Source organism: Palaemon carinicauda, chromosome 30 (genome assembly GCF_036898095.1).
Source record: "Palaemon carinicauda isolate YSFRI2023 chromosome 30, ASM3689809v2, whole genome shotgun sequence".
Lineage (NCBI taxonomy): Eukaryota > Metazoa > Arthropoda > Malacostraca > Decapoda > Palaemonidae > Palaemon > Palaemon carinicauda.
The window spans coordinates 85,582,481-85,600,390 of record NC_090754.1 but is presented as its reverse complement, the minus strand read 5'-3'; the positions used below and the strand labels follow the sequence as shown (position 1 = coordinate 85,600,390).

General features: G+C 32.6%; 1 pseudogene; it reads left to right on the top strand.

Moving 5' to 3' along the window:
* Nucleotides 1-10,330, top strand: part of LOC137623625 (exostosin-1-like) — a 46,156-nt pseudogene extending 35,826 nt beyond the window's left edge.
* Nucleotides 10,331-17,910: the final 7,580 nt, after the last annotated feature.

Below are 17,910 nucleotides of genomic sequence, written 5' to 3'. Positions count from 1 at the left end.
TGTGTTGACTGTATAACATGATTTTTTATGAGGAGATTACAGTACTGCCTTAAAGAGGAAGAAGTTCCTGCTGGGCATTGTTTGATTTCAATATTGATTAATCCTATAAAAATTGGATTGTTGTTTTACTTCTCTAATGGGAAAAAAATTAATTAATGAATAAGTCAATATCTCAATATCTATTTCTACAGGTATACAGCAGTGATTTCAGTCAGTCATGGTGGCAGTGGACCAATACACACTACTCCATTATACAAGCTAGTCAAAAATATTGCACGGAGCAAGTTCGTCGAAAAGGTAATGACATTACAGTATTACATTTGTATTTATATTGTATGTTTCTTTGAAAATAGGGGTGAAAGTGAAAATGTATACCGTATTCATTTTAAGAGACTAAGTGAGGTGAATCGGTTATGTCGTCTAACCATAGAACTTTGCTTCATTTAGTAATGGGATACAAATTAGAGGCAAAGAAGCTTTTTTAAGTCATAACAAAAATGCAATAATCTTTCAAGTTAGTGTTATTTATCTGAAGAATTTAGATATCTTTTATAATTAAGGAAATTTTATGTTTTGAAAAATGTTATTTGCAAAATGAGTTGCTGTGTTCCTTTATCATTTGAAAGTTTACCCATAAATCCATTCACTGCAAGTATATAGAACAACTGTTCTGTTGTCTTGGAAAGTTTAATTACAGTATTGTGTACTGTATTATCATAAAGTTAAGCAAGAGAATGACAGGTTTGTGAAAGGGCACAAAAGTTTATACAGTATGTCATTGTATTCAGTGCTGAATATTTACATCCTTAACTAAAAGTTCTCGGTGAAGCGTATTGATGCAGTGAAGATGGAAGAAGTTTTGTTATTTCAGGTAAAGCTCTTGTTTCCGTTTAATTTTCTATCCTTTTCAAAACCCCACTTTAACCCAAAGGGTATAGGTTCCCATTTGGATTCATGGCTCATTGTTTTGTTGTATTAAAAGATCACAAAGTTACGCATAATTTTAGTTTAAACGACTATCATTGGAAAATAAAAGGCAGGGTGTATTATAAAAGTCCTTTTATGTGTTTAGTGTTGCTTCGTCAAGGTACAAATGAAGCACAGTAAGGAACAATTGCGTTTTGTAGTGTTGGACGGGGCACATTTGTTTTGTGAGTTCCTGCTCCTTAGGTAATGTTGAAATAATGTCCTCATATATTACATGCTGCGGATCTGTGGATATAATGTTTCTTGACCATCTTTTGCCTTTCTCGTCACCAAGAGTTAGAGAGAGAATTTTTTCTTTGGAAAGTGTCATTGCTTTTCTCTTTCTCTTGTCTTTCACTGTAAAGACTTAATCATGGACAACTAGTTACATAATTATTTGCTCCATAAAACTTCTCATATCTTACTTTTAGAGGAGCTGTACTTTTAAAGTTTTGTCATTTTATATAGAATCATTGAGGCTCATATTTTTTTGTCTGTTCCAGAGTTTGAGACTGACTTGCTAGTCTTATTTTGCAAGTCTTTAGTACGGTAAAGGCTTTTGCCTACTCACTTGTGAAAAAGCCACTTTCACTACTTTTGATACAGGTTTTTTTCAGTTAACTAGTATGGTCAGTGACCAATTCAAGTTTGAATGATCATACCAGATTATCAGTTCCTGACAGAAATTCCATCACCAGACTAGTTACATTTTTATTTAATACATAAAACTTCTCATACTGTACTTTTCTTTTAGAGGAGCTGTACTTTTTAAGTTTTGTAATTTTCTGTAGAATCATTGAGGCTTATACTTTTGCATCTGCTCTAGAGTTTGAGACGAACTTGCTAGTCTTTAGTTTGGTAGAGGCTTTTGCCTACATACAGTATGACACAAGCCACTTACACCAATTACAGTACTTTTGATAAAGATTTTTTTTTAATTAACTAGTATGGCCTGTGACCACTACAATTTCAAATGATCATGCTAGACTATTACAGTAGTTTCAAGAAACTGGCAGAAATTCCATCACCAGATTTACTCAAAGGTTGGTCCGGGAAATGAGTTACAAATTTACCTAGATGAGTATGTTGGGAGGACTGGGTATAAAAGTTACATCGATAGTTAATTGAAGTATCTTAGCGCCATGAACTGTTAATGCTCCCGGGATAATAGGGTTGTGGTGGCCGCTGTGGTAATGTCCTTAACTGGTGAACGCCAGGCTGGGGTTCGAGTCCTACTCAAACCCGTTAGTTTCTTTGGTCGTTGTAACCTCACCATCCTTGTAAGCTACGGATGTGGGGATCAGGGAAGCCTGTATGTCTACCTGCTGAGTCATCAGCAGCCATTACCTGGCCCTCATTGGTCCTAGCTTGGGTGGAAAAGGGCTTGGGTAGAGAGGGGGCTTGGGTAGAGAGGGGGCTTGGGCACTGATCATATGTATATATGGTCAGTTTTTAGGGCATTGTCCTGCTTGATAGGGCAATGTCACTATCCCTTGCCTCTGTCATTCATGAGGACCCTTTAAACCTTTAAACAGGGAATGAAGTTGAAACCATAATCAGGTATCCACTTGTAGCCTGAGTTACACAGTGTGATTTGTGATTTTTTTATATTGCCATAGTTTATGTAAACTATGATTTATAAGAGGTTTTTACTCTGTTTATTTTGTTCACTCAGTTTATTGGCATGGTATTGCCATATTTATTTCTAGAGTTTTCTTTTGTTTGTTTTTTTTGGTTGCTAGGTCTTTTAGAGCCAGTATTAGCGAAGCCTGAAAATTTTTGGTTTCCAGTTTCTTGGATTATTACTAGTTCTTCCACTACCAGATTAGTTTTATTGATTTATCTGATGGCATATGGAGAATATTTTTACTTCCAGACAGATTTCTTGACCATCCTTATAGAATTCAAACTTTTTTTCTTTGATTTATTTGGTGTTTTAATTTTGGATTATTGATTGATTGGATGGTTGTACCAGTAACCCAATTTTCTGTGCAGGATTCTCTTTAGGAGGAAGGTTTGTTATATATGCCTGGAGATATTGCTTTGAAGTTCTTTATACCAATGTCTCTTGTGAGTTTTCTCATGGCTCTTCCACAAATCGACAATACAGGTGTGTACAAGTTTTAAGCTCCTGGTACGTATGAGGTTAAGTCTTATTTGTGTCAGAGTTACTGTGTCTTTACCTAATAGGCTCATTTTGAAGAATTACAGGAAGATCTTTGAGGTCAGAAACTACTTGTATTAGTTGAGTTTCCAGGTGTGTTTTCTGAAGACAGCTTAACCACTTCTGTAGTAAGGCATAATAGTAACCTCTGATCTTTTTCAGAGAAAATGTACAATTTACTGACTTATAGGCATATTCACTACTTTTGTTAACTGGAAGTTAAACAGATAAATGAATTTCCCCTCTCTTCAGGATCTTTTACAATAGAACAAGGAAGATATGCTTAAGTAGAGACTCCTTATTTTGCTATAACTTGTCCATGATGACCATAAGACATTTCTAGTTACCGAGGAAGTAGCTCCCTATTCTGTGTGGCCTTTTTTTTTTTTTTCTTCCATACAAGATGGATATATTCTGACATATGATACTGGTTGTTGACCTTTGCGTCTAAACTGTACCATGCTCAGTGACGTATGTCAAAAGACTTTCTGTCTCTTACTTAAAAAGCAGTATTTCAAATCTTATAGATTGTAATTTACTGGCTAATCATGTGTCAACAACATTGACATACTTTCTATTGTTAATATAAATAAAAAAAAGTCATCAATTATCATCTGTTTAATTAATGCTGTCATTACTAACCAAGCTAGAACCTTAATTAGAAAAGCAGAATGCCATAATCACAAGGGCTTCAAAAAGGAAAGCAGCTAGGTGTGAAATGGAAATAGAGAAGTAACAAATAATCTATACTGTAAATGAAAGATAATAAAAAATATAAAATAAATGAAATCAGTAATAATGTTAGCAAATAAGTCATTAATAAATTAAAAAGCTAGACTTCTGTCAACCTGTTCAATATAAAAACATTTGCAATAAGTTTGAACTTCTTAGTATCTATGCTCCGAAAAATTGGAATATTCTTACCTTTGTGTACAGTACTTTCTTTTAAAACTAGTTTAATCTTCTTTCTACCCCTATAAGAGGGAGTCTGATGTAGGACTGAGGTTTTGAGGAGTTTTAGCGTGAAATGTTTTCAGCTTGAAAGGTTTTATGGTGATTGTTCCTTTTGGCTGAATGATTATTGTATTGCAGGCTATTTCAATTCAAGTAGCTTGCTTTTATTTAAAATATACTTTTTTTGTCCATGTTAACTCAAACAGATATTTTAAAACTTCAAGTTGTATTGGGATTTAGTTGTGAAAAATTTTCTTGTCCATGCTGGTACTTACAGTAAGGATGTCTGAGAACATCAAAAACTAACCAAAGAATATTTTTTATGGGCTCAAGATACCTACCTGGCCTTATTTATGATGCGTTGTCTTGCTTCTTGATGAAATTTACTTTTGATTCTCCCAGTCAGTATGGTGAGGCTGCTACCTTTTCAGTATATTGGAGTTACAATGCTATAATAATGTAGCTTTTCATTTAATTTTGCTAAAGTATTTGAAATAATATTCTGGATGCAGTGCTATAGGGCTGTTGTTCTGTTTTTGTATCTTCTTAATATACAAGCTAGATATGTTTTTCCAAGCCATAGTGACAGGTGGCTGATGATCTCTGTAATTTGACTATAGTGTACAGTATTTCGATGTATCTAACCTGTTTAAATATACGGAAATGATTTTTATCTTTTGTTTGGACATTGCCGCCATACTCTTTAGATTTCTGTTTCAACTTTTAAGGAATGAGCTAATTGAAATGGCAGTCTAGGTAGGATTAAGGCTAATTTATGTCATATCCTCACTCCAACTTCTCTTACTGCCGGGAGCAAAGAGCTTTTTTACTACATTAGTTGGAGAAAAATTCCTTTTAAGAAGGAATAGTCTATGAATCTCATGTAAATAGAAATAATTAATGTTATTTTAGAAATTGGTTTTACATAATTTTATATATATTACAGATTGTTGTAGTATGGACAAGTAACCAAGCTGCACTCACCGAGAACCGTCTTCCTGGTGGTAGTGTTCCTGTGAATGTCGTAGTACCAACTGAACGCTCAATATCTGCTCGTCATTTTCCATACTCACAGATTACCACTGATGCAGTGTTCTCGCTGGACGAGGATGTATCTCTAACCACTGATGAATTAGATTTTGCCTTTATAGTGTGGCGAACATTCCCTGATCGTATTGTTGGATATCCTGCTCGTTCTCATCACTGGGATGACGCAAAGGTACACATTTTTTTAATTACTGTATAGTAGTTTTGGAGAGTTAATAAATTACACAAACTTGGAACAAACACTAGAGTATCATAGCTCCAGAAAAATTGAACTTCATCTTTTCTCATTTCATTTTTTTTTTTTTTAAATAAAAAACTGGGGAAGGTAAGAAAAAGGGCCATAACACCAAGAATTTTAGTTTGTACTTAATATTATTCCTAACATTTTGATTTTTCTTTTAAAATTGTTGACATACTTTCTGAAATATTAGAATGGACCATTTTGGGTATTTCTGTGTTCTATTTATGGTCAGATGAAGCACAGTCAAGTTAGATCATATATTACCTCTTAGTAAAGAGACCAAGTTTTTTATACCAATTTGTGTTTTTAATATTTTTTTTCTTTACTTTAATCTCAGGGATTGACTGTGGTCATAAAAGATTTTTGGGAAGATGAATTTTTGTATAATTTCTTCAATTGTATTATTATTATTATTATTATTATTGGTACAGTATTATTATTATTATTATCATTATTATTATTATTACTACTACTATTACTATTACTATTACTAGCTGAGCTACAGCGCTAGATGGAAAAGCAGGATGCTATAAGCCCAAGGGCTCCAACAGGGAATAATACCCCAGTAAGGAAAAGAAAAAAGGAAATAAATAGACTATATGTGAAGTAATGAACAATTAAAATGAACTATTTTAAGAACAGTAACAGCATTAAAACATTTATTGTATATAAACTATAAAATGACACTTAAGCTGCAAGTTTGAATTTTTGAAGCTCAACGGATTCAATTACCCAATAAGGAAGATCATTCCACAACATGGTCATAGCTGGAATAGAAATTCTAGAATACTGTGTATTATGGAGCCTTATGATGGAGAAGGCAAGACTATTAGAATTAACTGCATGCCTAGTACAGGGTATTATGATAAAGTGTTAGTGTGTACCCTTATAATTTATAAAAAGGAATTACACACACTGGAACATCAAAGCCATAAAGTAATGAAATACCATTTAAGAAAAATATATGAAAATATATGTGGCTAGATACATGGTATAGATTTTAAAATCTTAGATATTATAGGATTATAAGGTGGGAATAGGAAATTATTATTATTGTTATTATTATTATTATTATTGTTATTAGTTGGAAAAGCAGGATGCTATAATTCCAGGGGCTCCAACGTGGAAAAATAGCCAAGAGAGGAAAGGAAACAAATGAATGAACTACAGGAGAAGTAATGAACAATCAAAATAAAATATTTTAAGAGCAGTAACAAAATTAAAATAGATCTTTCATAAATAAACTACTGTATAAGAATAAAAAAACAAGAGGAAGAGAAATAAGATAGAATAGTTTGCCTAAATGTACCTTCAAGCAAAAGAACTTTAACCCAAGACAGTGCAAGACCATGGTACAGAGGCTATGGCACTACTCGAGACTAGAGAACAATGGCTTGATTTTGGAGTGTCCTTCTCCTAGAAGAGCTGCCTATCATAGCCAGAGTCTCTTCAAATCTACGAATATAAGCCGACCATGAAGCTAAACTTTTACAGGAAAATTCTAATTGTTTTTAAAATTAGATAAACACATAATGCATCAGTGTCAACTCACAAGATACCAGGACTTCCAAAATATATTTATTAAGTTATCTGGGACGGTGCACCAGTCTGTATGGCATATTCAGCAATCTATCTGAGATACACACTTATGTACAGTATGTTCACAGTACAGTTATGTCCTTCTCTGGGGAAGATAAGGGAAGGGCTCTCTCACATGCTATATCCTTATCAATCAAATAAAGGAGCAAGAATACGAGTGGATATAATCTAATCTGATTTATTTATTGGACAAAATGACAGCACTTAACAGACATTTTAAAGTGTGCAAAATAAAAGCAAAAATAATTAAACAAAATCAGTCGTGTAATGTGGTAGAGACTTTCTAGGAATTGTAGACTAAAGTTTGTTTAATAAGGGTCAATATGGAAAACTTAAAATTTACTATTTCAGATAAGGGGAGTAGAAAAGGACACTCAAAATATGAGAAGTAAAAAAAAAACTCAGCTGTCTTGAAGGTTTGGTAAAGAACAAACTGATTCTAATAATTTTTTTGTGATTTGAATAGAGTAACAATGACAAGTTTCTCCAATTTGACATTCAAATGGGAAGTCATAGGTCATTCTAACTATGTCTTATGCAATATTAGAAGCTGAATTGTCATGGGAATAGTAGATTTTAGCTAAAAGATCTAGTTCTATGTCCAGTTGGGTTAAATGCCACATTTTAAAATGCTGTTGTCACATAAAACATTAGAATTCAGTACCACCACCATCTGATATTTTTCTTATTCTCTCTCTCTTACTGATCATTTGGGCATTAAAAAATTACATAATGAAATTTAGTACCAAGCTTAAAAAGGTTTATAATTCATATTTGAACTTGTACTCTTTATTGGCATTCATTATATTTTATCACTTGTTTGTAAAGAAAATTAGTTTTTACTGTGAATTAGTAATGTTAGTTACTTGATTTATAACTTGTATTTCATTTGATTCTGTAATACATTTCTTTATACAGCACAGATTTCACAACTCATCCTAAAGTGCTGAATGGCTGAAATGTTGATAATTGGGGTTATAGCATTGTTAGTGTCAATAAGGTGAAATGAATGCTTTCATTTAAACTGTATTGGCGCATACATTTAATATATTTCTTTTAAACTTTTGAACGACGAATTTTTGAATAATGTTGCACAGTTCTTGTCATATAATCACTATTTTATTGGAATTTAGGACATTTTATATTTTCATTTCATCCAAAATGTCGTGCTAGATAAGATAATTCCTCATAACAAAGAATATATATAGTGTAGGTCCAGGTAAACATGATAAAAAGATGGTTAACCTACAATATTAGCTATGAATTTGTCAATTTTCTCAGATAAGATAGATGTCATTTATGTTTATTTGTTGCTTAAGTTTGCTAAGATATACATTATTTCAGGCTGGCTGGAGTTACACAAGCCGATGGACAAATTTTTACTCATTAGTGCTGACAGGAGCAGCAGTTTACCATCGATACTGGCAACATGTCTACACTTATCAGTCAGCCTCGGGTCTTCTATCCACAGTGAAGACTACTAATAACTGTGATGACATACTCATGAACTTCCTGGTTGCTGCAGTTACTCGTCGTCCACCAATTAAGCTCACTCAGCGCAAGCATTACAAAGATAATGCATCTGAAGCAAAGTAAGTTTACTCTTTATTTTCAATTTTACTAAATTGCACTTATACAGTATTTTGTTTCAGGTTCATCAGTGAAAACCTTGACTATCATTATCAAATTATTATAGATTGATGCCTTATATTTCTAAATATTTATGCAATGTTATTACTTGCAGGTGGATTTGGACTGAGCCTAGTCACTTCCATCAGCGAAGTGTTTGCCTAAATACTTTTACTTCTGTGATGGGCCATATGCCACTACGCCATTCTAACTTACGTCTGGACCCTGTTCTTTTTAAGGACAAAGTCTCTATGCAGAGAAAGAAATATAGACAAATAGAAAAAATAGGGAGCTAACGAAAGCTTAGCTTTAGGAATGTATAAATTTTTATGTAATAAATTTTAGGCTGCAATGCAATGGACTTATCTTAGTAAATGCAAGCCATACATTTTACTAAAATTACTCTTTATTATATTTTAATTTAATAGCTATCACTATCTTGACAAAACAGTGCCATTAGACCTCTTAATTTTATATATTGAATATTATATCTTAATGACTTGCATTATCCAAGATATGCATCTAGATTTTTTTAATTAAACAAATTGGTATCTGGGTAAAGTGGGACTTCTTTTTTACAGAAATTTTGCTTTGTGAATATGTAAAGAAAAATTGTTAATTTTTTATTGTAAATAATGTAACTTTTTTATCTTTTGCCACTGTAACCCAGAAAATCTTTTGCTCTTTAGAAGAGCCATATTTGTGGTAATGCAAATTCAGTCATCTTCTTTGGGTGTAATAGAGCAGAGTTGTTATGTGATACTCGGTGATGGAAGTCAGCCATGTCTAAATTATCTTGGTTTTACTTTTTAATGGTCATAAAACAGTTGCCAGATACTGTATATAAAACATTGGCAAGATGTAGGTATTTTCAAAAGAAAATGGATTTTCAGTGAATTATGATATGCTGCTACTGTATACATTTCTTCCTTAAAATAAGCCTTAGAATTTCAGACAAAAAAGTAATTACTGAGTTTACAAACTTCTCTAAAGAGCATAATTTGATAACGATAATTTCTTATTGTCCGTTTATCTTTTAAATTGTATTTTTTCTTAAAATCTCTTGTGGTTTTATTCATCCCAAGATATTCTGTCACCAAGAACACTCTCATCTACTGCAACCAATGAAGTTGATATTTTTGTATGTTACCACTGTTTTTGCATTCAGTGTTGGAATGCAGTTTTCTCCCAAGGAACTTGACTTGGAAGCGTTAGGATAGATGGAAACATATCATGTATGTGATGTGACCCTGCAAGGTTGACTCTGATCATGTTACCCAGGTTATGGAAACTCAAGGTTGAACACAGTAAATAATTAAGAATTTATTCATATTTGCATTATTCTTTTTTTTGTATTCTTTGGAGTAAAATAATAATTGTGGTACAATAGTTTTTTGTGTGTATACATATATACATATGCAAATTGTTGTACTATTTAAGTTCAGCCAGTCTCTGATTTTTGTTATGGACAGTATTTTAGTTAATTAAGTCTGATTTTTAAGGTATTTTTTTTCCGCTTGAAATATCATGTATGTTATGAAATAGTTATCATCACTGGACATTGTTGGTTTGCAAAGTTTGAAATGAACCTGAATGGACATATCTGTTGAGCCCTCAGTATTACAATTATGGTCAAAGAAAATTTTTTGTGTACATCAGTTTATTTGTGTTTGTATAATGCTGAGGTTTGTGGCTGGAATTTTAGAAGGATCATATTACAAATGAAGTTGTGGAGAAGTTTCTTGTCTTCAGCTGGTAAATGGACTGAGATCTTAAAGATTAAGTTAGTTTGAATTGTGGAATGAACATTAGTTAGTGAGAAAAGTCATTGATATGAAATTTGGAGGACAGTCAAGAAAATTATAGGAAAGGTACATGGAGGATGGTCTAGATGAGAATTGAAATTCAGGCAGAAAGTGATTATAACAGCCTTGCCTTCCTCATTATAAGGCTTAATACGAGCGAGACTCAAATTGGACGAGGAGCTGGACATAGCCCAGGAGTCCTGACTCCTCCCTGATGGCGACCTGGCCTTCTTCGACTTCTTCCTCTTGGTGGCCATAAGCTTTTATTTAAAGTCAGGCCAGATCACACAGTCAGGACATGTGTTCCCCCGAGAACAAAGATGACTCCAACATGAAGTGCACAATGAGTGCGTATCTATATCCAGGTGTGAAAGAAAAGAACAAGTTTTCCCTTTTTCACTTGGACACCAATGCTGACCACGCTCACTTTCCATGCTGAATGGCAATACACAACCAACACATATTTTCACGTTAAAATGAGGGACACAACACACGAAACGAGACTCTAGTAAGAAAATCTGGTCAAAACGAGAGAGAAGACCGCACGCAAAGGCAATCAAGACTGTAATGCCGTTCCTTGGCCAGGTCAAGGCCCAAGTTGACCTCCGGTCATTCCTTGCAACTGAATGGGTGGGGATTTTGGGGTAGACCTATGCGGATTTTTCTGGTTGGAACTGGGAGAATCCAAGGACTCTCCTATAAATGTTGGTTTGTGGTAAGTATAGCTAGGAAAAATATGTAAAGGCAACCAGGACTGTAATGGGGTTCCTGGGTCAGGTCAAGACTTGATTTGACCTCTGGTCATTCCTGGGGACTAGAGAGGTGGGGATTTGTCGGGAGGCCTATCCAGAATTTTCTGGTCGGAACTGGGAAGATCCCAGGACTCTCTTATAAATGTGGTTTGTGGTAAGTACTGTGTAGATAGGAAAAATACAAATTACTATTCTAGAAGTTTTATTTCAGCTGTAACCAGATTGTGGAATGATCATCCTAATCTGTCAGTCGAGTTGGTAGAACTTCAGAGGTTCAAACTTGTTCCAAAAGCTTTTCTATTGAACAGGTTGACATAAGTCTCTATTTGTGGTTCATACATGACAGCTCTATTTCAACCCTATGATGGGTTAGCAAAGGGCATGACCATGTAATCCCAAACTAAAAAAAAATATTTTTAGCCATAAATTCTTGGTAAGATACAATGAAATGCATGATAATTTTTTCAAATGAGTAACCTCTGAAAAAGCATGAAGTGTACATCATGATTGATAGAGGCAAAAGTAACAGAAACACATTATTGAAGGTTGAATTTGGGCTAAACCCTGTGAATAGGTTAAAGTGAGTTTTAGTCATTTTTCATACAAGGGCCAAGTTCCAACTATGAGGATTTGCTGAAGGCCTTAGAATTGACTGGCTGAAATGACAAAATTAAGTCCAAAAGGTGTCGACCATGTTCCAAACTCAAACACTGTCGGATTAAAACAGGAGAGTGGCTATGCCAATAGCTATGAAGAAAGACTTGATAATTCATTAACCAACAGATCGAAGCATTCAGGTCATGCATTTAAAGTTTGTTGTAGTAAGCAACATACATTACCCACTTTCCTTGGTAAAAGTGAATTATTAATGCTCTGTAGTGATTTTAACTGCTGCAACCTATAAAAAGCCTCTGTTATGCTTTTATAATACATATTCTAATTTAATAAACTGAACTAATAGATAAAGTAGCTCAGTACTAGAAAATATAATACAAAGGGAAAAATCTATTAATTTATGGAAATATCAAGAGTAAACCATAGAAGAAATATTACCTCATCTCATACCATCTCATTTCATCTACCACCTTATCCCAGGGACTTGGGTACAGCCTTTCCTCCTATAGGTCAAAAAGAAAACCACAGTTGGCAATATTTCTTAGCAGGACGGGTAAGAAGGCTTCTGCTGATGGTGTGAGGTGGCCAATGTTGATAGCTGCTACAAAACCAGCTTCTTTACTATTTAGAGAAGCCATTTTTATTTCATAAATATCTCAATTTATAACAGTGGAATGTTCTTAATAAATCGCTCAAAGCTGCCAGGATTATCGATACAAAATTTGATTAGACTTTAAACTCTCTCCACAGTTAGTTTCAATGTCTCCTAATCATGTGAAGGTGAGTATAAAGGATCTATTTTATCTTCTCTATCCTGATTTTTTATGCTGGTAACTAACTAGCAAGTCTCGTTAAAGAAACTAAACCTTTCAGCTTGTGATGTCATTAACTGAGATGGTTGAATTGTTTAAGAATGTTCCTCAAAACAAAACTTCTAAGAGTCAAACAATGACAAACTTCATGAAACTTTTATGGCTAGCTAAAATACTGGTTGTAAGGTACTGAAAATTCAGAACAGTTCTAAAGAGAACTTTTTGAATATGATGAAAACTAAGTTTTCTGAAGAATTTTATAATCGGATATCGGGTAATTGAACTTTAGCTGAATATGATCCAACTTCCAGCAATTATGTCACTAAAGCTTAAGATTTTTGGGGGCACAAATGGTTTTATTTAAAATTTTTATATATGATTGTCCTTTCAGTGTTGATTTCAGATTCTATTAACTAGTCCGCTGGTTATAAGAGATACTTTAACCTGACCACTGAGCTAAAAATCATAGCTCTCTTAGGGATAGTCTCTGTTATACAGAGACATTTATATTTGGTAATTTGATACAGAGGTTGCAGGTTTTTCTTACGGATAAGTGTCTTAGCAAAAGTGTAAATAGTAGTTTGTATAAATTGAGCCATAACTTCTAGTAGAGACTGTGTTTGTAGTAAAATATATGTATATGCACATTTTTTATTAATGAAAATTTGTTTTTTTGTTAGCTCTCTCCCTGTCATTTTACCCACAATTTTTATCGAAGTTTTTTATTTTGTGAGCAAGATATTGTAAAATTTCTTTCTAAACATACTAAGTACACATGCCTAACTGTATAACCAGAGTTTCCCCTTTTTTATATCTAAAATGAAGGAAGTTGTGCTAGTCTAAATCATATTTCTCATTATATGAAATATTGTAAGAACTATGTTTCACCCTTGGTCCCACAATTCAACCAAAGTGTATTGGGGAAACACTGGTACAGTAATTATGTTTTCAAATTATTGTGAGAAGTAAAAGCAGTTGTAGGAATAACTAAAGGGTAAGCACTTCACTTATATGAAAGTATACATATATGTATACTGTACCATACATGCATACATATACCGTGAGTATGTATATATATATATATATATATATATATATATATATATATATATATATATATATATATATATATATAATGTGCATTGAATGGCATAAATATTATCTGAAGTCAATTCAAGACTCACATTTGAACAAATGTTGCAAAAAAATACATCTGAAACTGTAATCTACCTTAATATACCCATTGCATTTATTGTGTGAATTAATACAAACCGCAAAATAGTAAACATCAACCACAAATCAAAATCTTTAAGAATAATTTTTTTTTTTTCTACACCAGTGCGAACATAATTTATTCTTTGCTTTAGGTTGCATTTAAAAGTATTTTTATTAGAAAAACCTCTTGCAGGTCAGGATATGTTTAGTGATTAAAAAAAGAAATTTCCTCTATAGGGTTTGTAATTAGATAAGAATCTTGCAAATGGACAGCAAAACATTCACGAAAATCCCATAAAGGTATGATAGGTTAACTTAAGTTTTAATAATAAGGATTGATCTTCAAGATGCTGTAAAATATTTTAAAGTCGTAACAGTACTGAATATTGCTTGAGTTATTTAAAAAAAATGAAAGTCATGAGATACCTCAATATATCAAATGATGTAACTTTTGCTTATGTCAGCCTGGTCTTTAGAACCTAATCAAGTTGATAAGTAAGGCATAGTAGAGTTAGATTCTGTTCTCAATACGGTACAGTAAGTATATCATACAGTATAAACTTATGTCCTGTTTGTGATAAGCCTCATCATTTTTAGCAGAAAAAGTGAAGAAAATACGGATAAAATCAAAACCAACATATTGACTTGTTTAGAAGATGGATGTATACAGCATTTCATACGTTACAAAAATCCAAAATATCCAAAGTATCCGACTTATATCGTGCTTACCCTTTATTAGTTAGTTTTGATGAAGCTAAGAGGCTGTTTGAAGAATTTCAAGACTTTTGAAACTTACAGCTTGAGGATTTTGTTGATTAATGTAGGGGCAGCAACCACCAAGTCAGTTTTATTGATGCAAAATTCAAAGTATTAGCAATGTGGGGATTCACTGATTAGCAGTCAAACTTATTGAAAGTGTCATTTATTTCATAAATCTAGCCTGCAAATGAAAAGAAAATAAATTGATATAATTTGGCTGTTATTTTGAAAAATTTAAGAACATGGTCCATCAACATATAATTCAAATAAAAACTCAATTGGCATGTTAAACAAAATCATATGCTTTTTAAACTCAAATAATTAAGGCTAAAAAAATTTCAGATTGTATTAGATCATGAGAAAGTATTGCATATCTCATGGTTAGAGATTTTACTAAATATCTCTTTGCATTTTACTGCAAATATTTTAATTACAATGGTAATATAAACTTAGATAAATGACAAATCAGGTTTTCTTTATAGTGTTGGAATTAAATGATGAAATGTATTAACTGAATCACCTCCATTGCCATCGAAAATTTTATTATACTGTTTATAATACAAGTTATTTAGTGAAATATAATGTACTGTACTTTTACGCCACTACATAAGTAATGAATCAAAAGGACATACTGTACATGCTTTGTTAAGGTATTACCTAGCTCAACTATATGTAACTATCAAAATGACAGGGACTCAAGCAGCAGGAAACTATATAATGTACATCAGTTAAATCCATCAGTTCAATATGAAAATGTAAATAACAATATACAGTATACAATCCATTCAGGGCTTGTCTACATGTAATGCCTATTTAAAGTAGAAGTTAATTGCAAACACAAGTTATAATGTATTTAATAAACTACCGTATTATGAAAAACTACACTACTTAAGAATGGTATATATTTGTTACATGTTGACAGATGGGGAACACCTTAAAACATTCAAGGTAAACTGTAAAAATTAATCTTCTGTCATCACTGAAATATTCCTTGATTGAAAAAGAATTGTAATATACAATTAAGATTGTAGACGGTTTCTTTGTGCATTACATAACATGAACTGAAAACTGTAACAGCAAAACACATCAGGTAAGAATAGAATTAAAATGTGGATAAAATACTGTACATTGATTCTTTTCATAAAAAGTAAATATGAAACTGTAAGCAAGATTAGACTAGAGTATTTGATATTGATTATGAATTTATTTCCTTATGGTGCAGCTGTTATTTACAGAAAGATTTAGAAAACATTAGTGGCATGGAGTACTGTACTATGATATAAGAAATTTTATTACAAACCTCATTTCTTTGTGCAAAATGACTCACAGCCTATTAAAAGCTAGTTCCTATTATTTTTTAAAGCTAGAAAAGAAACTCCCGTGTATATAGATAAGTGAACAAACCTTACTCTGGACAGACAATTGTATTGATCTGTTATGACAAGAAATTTTATAAATTCATAATACAGTCCTGTATTGTCCTCTGAAATCTCTTTTCACTGATTCTAATATATTTAACTTTGAGAATTCTGACTAAAGTACTCTTTATCAGTTATATTGTTTTTCAATTTTGACAAAATGTATTAAATTGTAAAGCTGTAAACTCAACTGGGTAACAAGAATACTTTACTTAATCTACAATGTAACGTCTTTATGAAAAACCCAATAAAGCTTGTATTTAATGCTCTCTATTTCAACTCTTCTCTTTCTACATGAATAATCACAATATCCTGTAATAGGAAGTCACAATGAGCATGATATATTGGGGGTTTCATAAAGAAAAAACCCTTACACTGAACTATATTGAGTCAAACAGAACTGTTCGGTGTTTGGAACCTCTAATTATGATTGTTCCAGCTCCTATCTTTTACAGTCTATCCTATCAAACGTGGGTATGGTATTTTGCAAATACATGAACAATATCTGCCATATATTCCATAATCTCACTGTTGCCTAAATGTAATGTTTGGTTTCCTTTATAACACTAAGTCACATTTATGTACTACAATATCAGGAAATGTTTCAAGTACTTCATATGAAACACACAAAGTATGGTAAATATATGTGCTCACACTATGTGAGTTACAGTTGGTGCTTTCATGTACCCAAGCCAGTTTCAATATTGTAAGTTGTAAATGCACACTTATGAGGTATTCAAGTGCATAAGTGTGTAAAAGGGATGGTTTTGAATGTTGTATCAAATGCATTTTATTTTTGTATTGATTAAAAGGTAAAACATACTTCCTCCTAATAGAGCTACTAAACTATTCATGCCATTCCTTGATGTCTGTCTGTCTGCTTCTGGAGTAATTGTAGTTAATGTGTCCCTTGTTTTGTAATTATATGTTGCTGTGTGCCTGATATTGTACTCGAGGTTTACTCAAGGTAATTAATTGGGAAATAAGGTTGGATCTTTCAATTGCCAAATATCTACTCAATACATTGAAAACTGTTAAATTAATATTGTCAAAATTGTTAAAGATTTACAACCCTTTTATTGCAAATTTCCACACTTTTGTGGGATATATAGAGCTACAAATATAGAATGCTACATCCTGCCTTTTTACTACAGTCCTTCCAAAGAGCACTTTCCATTATGTCAATGCCCAATAGCTTTCTTTTTTTAAACCAGTATGGGGATAAAAAGTCACAGCAGTACTATTGTGACGGGGAAGTAGAAAAGGAGAGTAGCATTAAGTAAAATTATTAAGCAATATATGGTTCTATTTATTTCAATTTGCATGAAAATCAGCCTTTATTTTTGAGTGCCAAAAGCTCACCATGTTGAGTTTGTGTTCTGCTATGTGTAACTTTTTTATACTCGGATATTTTCAGTAATGTTTTTTTTTTTATAAAACTTTCTTAGGGCCTTATTGCACAATGAAAGGGTTAAATGTGTCAAGTTAAAAAACTATCCTTGTAATATAAGCTTAACTGATCATTCAGTTGTCAGGTAGACATGGTAAATGTGAAATCTTTGAAAATAAGAATCAAGTAGCATGCAGCTGAGCGAAAGAAGGTAATGAGTGAAATAGGCATGCTTCTTCACTGTATAATGGCCTCTATAACCCGAGAATTGTTGTAAATATCATTTGAGAAAAGTTGCAGAATTTTTTCAAAATCAAATGTAAAAATAACAATGAAAAAACTGGTTTTATTTACCTTAAGATCTTGTCATTAATATTTTTTTGAAAAATGCTTCATGTAAACGCAATACAGTATAGATGGCTTGTAGGGTAAACATCGCATCCACATGAGAATGTAACTTTATAGTATTGTAATTTATGCTTTGTATCTGCTGTCGTCCACTGATCACCTATTAGTGAAGTAATATGATTACAGACAGGCTATG